We start from the raw sequence: 6000 nt of genomic DNA, 5'->3' as shown, positions 1-6000 counted from the left end.
CACTGCATTCAAAGCTGTTATAGAATTTGCTTATGAGAGTGATCATCTTCTGTGGAATTCCAGAAGATCTCAGAATTTTCCACAGGCTTGCTCTATGAACATGATCAAATTCCCTCTTGAATTCAATGAAATTGATATTAAGAGGTGCATTTCATTCTAATCATTCATATTATTATTATGTTAATATATTCTATTGCAATCAACTTCAATAAGTTTGAGTGAAATCCATACTTACTAATGTTTGGGTGATTTAGTGACTTCATTATCGAAGCTTCATGCAACATCTGCAAAAAAAAAAAACCAAAGAAGGAAAAAAGAGAAAGGGAAAATTATACAAATTGCTTCAATCAGCTGGATTCAGGTTAAGTCACCCCATCACAATAACCACAAGATTGTAACTCTCACACAGAGACGCATGGCCTCAGGAGCCAAGAGACAAAGATGTATCACAGACAAAGATTCTACCAGGACAGTTCAGAGGTAAGTTAAACTGTGTTGTTAGTTCAACAGTTAAAAATACCACGATCCCAATATCAACACAAACTTACCATTTCTCCATCTCGCAAAGATTTTGCCAACTTCAAAGCAACCTGAAAGAGGCGACAATATATCATATGATAACATCTGATACATTGTGGGAAAATGAGTAAAATATATGATATTGGTGTGTCGTGATGTACAATTATTATATCTGTTTGTACTGAAGCCAACGTCAGAGATGAATTATAGAAAGAAACAACTTCACACAGACGGACGATAAAAAGGGGAATAGGTAAACGATTACATCAACACACCACAAGTGAATATATTCGAGTGTTAAGAATTGGAAGGAGGACAAACATTGAGGTACAAAGGATAAGGGAGTAGAAGGGGGGTGGGGGCAGTGATGGGCATCAAACTGTAAATTCGGGAAAAAAATAAAATAAAAATCAATGGTAGGAATGAAAAAGCCCCCTCAATTTTGCATCAAGGGGTTTCCCCCATTATTTTTGGTGAGATTTCTGACACACAACCATCATCTGTCACAGATTACACATTGTTTGTTCATTGCAATCACATCTATGATGTAATCTTCCACACGTGATGTGGGCCCTGCATGTCAAAAGAAAAAGCATCGTTCATCTCATCAGAAATAGAGAAGATAAATTCAGATGCAGGAGAATTTCCCGATCCCTTTGCTCTCATCCTTCTTCCATGTGTCTCTCCGTTGTTTCCCTCTGCACTGCTTGCTATCTGTATTTTCCACCGTGTTCAGTTCTGTGTTCTATCTCGCTCTCCCGTGAGCTGTTCCATCTCCCAGAAAGTGAAATGAAGACACTAGTGGGGGGGGCCAATGTAGCAGATTGAAATGCCCGGTGAAATTGCTTGTTAATTTTTGGACACTGGTTGGGCTGTCTTTAGGGATGATATAAGTTCTAGAAAAAATATGTCTCCAATTGTTTCAAGTTCTTTATGGCGGCCATTTTGGATTTTCAAAATGGCGGATGTCGAAAACGTAAAATTCCATTATCTTGGCTTCTAAATGACCTAGAGTTTCGATTCTGGTGTCCAGTTGTACATTTTTGGGGATAGAGAATTGAATGAAACCTTCTTTAATAACCTACAAGGGATAAAAATAGGTTTTTATGGCACAGCCGAACCAGTGTCCAAAATCTAACTTAATGCACATCTATCTTAATTGTTATTTGTTATTTGTATGTTCCAGATTCGTGACCCTGAGCTATGATGGAGCCAAAAAGCAAGAAAACCAAGAAAGAAACTGATTTCACACTTTGCATTCAGTGCCAGGATCCCCAAGGTGCACTAGTGACTGAGCCAGCACTGGGCTCATATGCAAAGTTTCTCCAGTTCATCCAGGAGAGGGCACGATATGGTGATGCCGACTTCAAACAGATCAGCGAACGATTAAGCTGTTTCACTGCCACTGACTTGAGGAACAATAAAGCAAAGTGGCACCGGGCATGTTATGGATCTACATGCAACACTGCTCACCTGGAGCGTGCTAGAGTTCGCCACCAGAAAGCCTGCGAACATGGCGACACCCAGCATCTTCATAAGAGGTGTGGACGTCCTTCTTCTGCACCTGCCGCTGCAAGTACCTCAGGTTCTACGCAAGACGAGACTCTTCGCTTCACACGTTCATCATCAACTCCATTCAACAGAGACCTTTGTTTCTTCTGTCAAGAGGTCACTAAGGAAAGTGTACATGTTGTATGCACGTTCAACGCAGGTAAACAGCTGAAGAAAGCTGTTGAAGAAGGCAGCAACCACAAGTGGAAAGTTCAGCTGAGTGCTGCCATCAGTGCACATGATGCTCATGCGATCGACGTCAAGTATCATCTCCCATGCTGGGTGCAGAATGTCCAACGTGCTCCCAAGAGTGGGACATCAAGTGATGACAAAGAACACATACTGCAAGAAACTAATGTTATCAAAATAGCCGCAGACATTGAGTTTGTCAGCCTTGTTCGCTCTCTACTCCAAGCTGGGCAGACAGACAAACAGCAGCTGTCCAAGCAGACAAAAGCAAGCTCATGGGCATCCTAGAAGATCTACCCAAGAAGTCAACTGGCACTGGTCAGCAGCCAGACGACGACAATCCTGAACATACTCCACCCCCTCCCAAGAAGGTGACTGTCATAGACGGCATGGCATTAGTGCAAGCAATGGGTAAGCCACAATGGGTCAAAACATGTGCCCAGTGGGCTGGCCATTTCAATGCAACACTGGACTGCAAGACCAACGGGTATGATGAAGTCCACCTCGTGTTTGACCGATATGATCTGCCAAATTCACTGAAAGAGGCCACACGGGAGAGGCGCCAAGGTGGCAAGCCGCCCACTGCTTACCACGTTCAAGACAGCACCCCGATTGGGAAACTGACAGCAAAACAGTTCCTGTCGCACACCAACACCAAAGATGAGCTAACTGTCTATCTGGCAAAGAAAGCTCTGTGTCACTTTGAGGGGACTACCAAGGTCTTCATCGTCACTTCAAGGCAGGATGTCTTCTCCAACTGCATGGATGTACAGCATCTCCGTAGCTCCCAGGAGGAGGCTGATACGAGGATCTTTCTTCACAGTCTAGATGCCGTCCGAAGAGGTGCAACACAGCTGTACATTCAGTCACCTGATACTGATGTATTCATCCTAGCACTCCACCGGTACCATGAACTATGCAAAGACACATACTTCATCACGGGTGTGGGGAACAAGAAGAGGCAAATCTCACTGGAACCAATAGTACATGAACTTGGTGTCAGGAAGGCTGCAGCCCTACCAGGATTCCATGCATTCACGGGAGCAGACCAGACTGGTCGGTTTGCCGGCAAGGGAAAGCTCACATGTTGGCAAGCCCTCAATAGGTGCTCTGTTGAGGTGGTATCTGCGTTTCATGACCTTGGGGCCTCTGAGGAGCTGAGAGCTGACACAGAAAGTGACATTGAGGCATTTGTATGCCAGCTGTATGAGCCTCGTACTACAGTTGTGGATGTGGGCAAGCTGAGGTGGAGACTGTTTACCAAGAAACAGCTAGAGGCACAGAAGCTGCCACCAACACGGGGAGCTTTACATGAAGCCATTGCTCGTGCACATTTCCAGGCCATGGTGTGGCATCAGGCTGATGTACCGGACCCCCAGCTTCCACAACCAACAGAACATGGATGGAGAGCAGAAGGAGATCAGCTGGTGCCCATCACAACCAAGGACCCTCCAGCCCCAGCTGCCATCACACATCTAATCAAATGTAACTGCAAGAAGACCCAATGCATGTCTCACTGCTCATGCAGGTCTCAGCATCTCAACTGTTCTGAGATGTGTATGTGTGGGGCAGATGAAGAGGTGTGTGGTAACACGGGTCAGGAGCGCCCCATGGGAATCGATAACACTGATGATGAGGAGGATGGAGATCCTTCAATGTAACAATGAACACTGCCAACTAAAAATATTGCACAAAGACATTATAAGTGTACATTTGAACACTAAAGTCCAGCCTTTATGTGATTTAGAAGTGAAAATGATGGAAAAAAATATATATATGTGTTGGCATAAGTGCGTGAAAATCCAAGATGGCTGCCATAAGAACCCTTTTGATCATATGTAGGTGTATAAATGTGTGTTTATTGGATTAAGTATCCGCAAATATGTACATTTGGACACCAAAATTAACACTCTAGGTCATTTAGAAGCCAAGATAATGACAATTTCGGTTTTCAACAAACGCCATTTTGATAATCCAAAATGGCCGCTATAAAGAACTTGAAAAAAATGGAGACATATTTTTTCTACAACTTCTATCATCCCTAAAGACAACCCAACCAGTGTCCACAAATTAACATTTGAATTCAACGGGAAAACATTGGCCCCCCCACTACACAGGAAGTATATCACAAGCTTGTACCTCTTCTGCAGAGTTGACATTCTTTGCTTTGTAAACGAATGAATAACCTCCTTCTCCAATGTGGGAGATAACCTTCCACATCCCGACCTGAAAACAAATGCACAAACAGAGCTTCACAACATTGCTTCTGAAATGAAATAGAAACAAGAAAGAGTAATCAGAGATTGCAGACCCTTGCCAGGACATGTTTTTAGTGGTTTTTAAGGTTAATGGGTTCAAACAAATATGGCGGCCGAACCACATGACCTATGACGTCATCTTTTTATCTTTTTTTTTTTTTTAACACCAATTTATCCCCAGATGACGCTCAAAAAATTTCATCTTCATCTGATGAAGTTTTGTACTTGTCGAATTATGACGTCCTAAGGGAGGCACCGATGACATCATCATTAACATATTGTTATGTTCATGGGTGTGGGGGGGCGGTAGGTGAAAGAATACCATCGGAGAGTTAAAATTGTACAGGAAGTAGCATGGACCGTGGGACGAGCAGGATATATTCGATGTAATACGTAGAAAAATCGTAGCTGAAGGTTGTTTAAATGTTCATCACACGAGGGGTGGTGACCTGCTAATTATCTCTCGGGTTTAAGGTTAGCTTTCCACTGTGCGTCACAGCCTCTGCAAATTTTCCCCAACCTTTTTGCTGACATGGCTGGCCATGTAAATCAACCCTTAAATTGCAAAAAACCCTGGCAAAAGCCAAGCAGGGCCGGCGATGTGATCCCGGCCGAACTGAGCCTGCCCGCATGGAGCTAATAAGGCAACAGACCCGGCCAGTAGAGGCAGAGAATCAATGGGCGGAGAAGAAGGCCGGCAGGCCACGCCCCAAGGTACGCGATTGGCCTGTAGGATGTTGGCGGGGCGAACTGAGAGGGAAGATCGATGATTGGCTCTCAGGAGTGAGGAAGAAGAGTGCGCGTCTGCTGCTCGGGATCGGAGAAGAAGGCTTCGACATCTTTGGTCACTGTGCTGAAAGAGAGCGGTATGCTGATTATCTTTGTATTCCTGTGAAGGAGAGCGGTTTTTCTGGACTGACGTGAGGGAGGTTTTGGTGGCTGTGGTGCTCTTCGGAGGCAGAGGGGGCCGCGAGCGAGGTAGTGGAGGAGAAAGGAGGCCATCCTCATGAGCTTGCCACAGGCTCGAAAGCAAGTGCCTTTGACGAGTGGTGCTGCCGCCATTTTGACCTTCCCGCGAGGGAGGCTTTGAACATCGTCACCACCACCAATCTCAAAAGGGCCATTTGGGACACAGATAAGTGCCGGCACACAAAGAGATTTTTTTTTCATTTTATTTTCCCCTGTGTGTGTTGTGCGAATCAGTGTGTGGAGGCGTCACACAGTCAGGTATTCGTTTTACCAAAACATTTATTTCATCCGCGTTTTATTTTCATTAAACCATTGTGTTGCATTTTACTGTCGTGTTTATTTGGTGTGGTTTCGGAATAAACCCGTGTGTTCCATTCAGGTAAACATCTCGCATCTCTTCATTCCTGTGCGTGCCAAAAATAACCGTCATCATCGGGAGGTCACCTCACAGTTAAAGTTGGTTCGACGTTTTTCGCGGAGCGTTTTTCAATTTTTCCAAGATGGCGCCAGTACC

General features: G+C 44.5%; 1 long non-coding RNA gene across 1 annotated transcript; it reads right to left on the bottom strand.

Annotated features, from left to right (window-relative positions):
• Positions 1–248: 248 nt before the first annotated feature.
• On the bottom strand, positions 249–4458 carry LOC144892518 (uncharacterized). Its single transcript, XR_013623722.1, has 3 exons — positions 4399–4458; positions 549–590; positions 249–284 (listed from the first exon to the last, which is right to left on the bottom strand). It is a non-coding gene; the product is annotated as an uncharacterized LOC144892518 (long non-coding RNA).
• Between the last annotated feature and the right edge of the window lie 1542 nt (positions 4459–6000).

Source organism: Myxine glutinosa, chromosome 1 (genome assembly GCF_964187855.1).
Source record: "Myxine glutinosa chromosome 1, kmMyxGlut1.1, whole genome shotgun sequence".
NCBI lineage: Eukaryota > Metazoa > Chordata > Myxini > Myxiniformes > Myxinidae > Myxine > Myxine glutinosa.
Note: the sequence above shows the minus strand (reverse complement) of the source record. Positions and strands in the feature narration are given on the sequence as shown.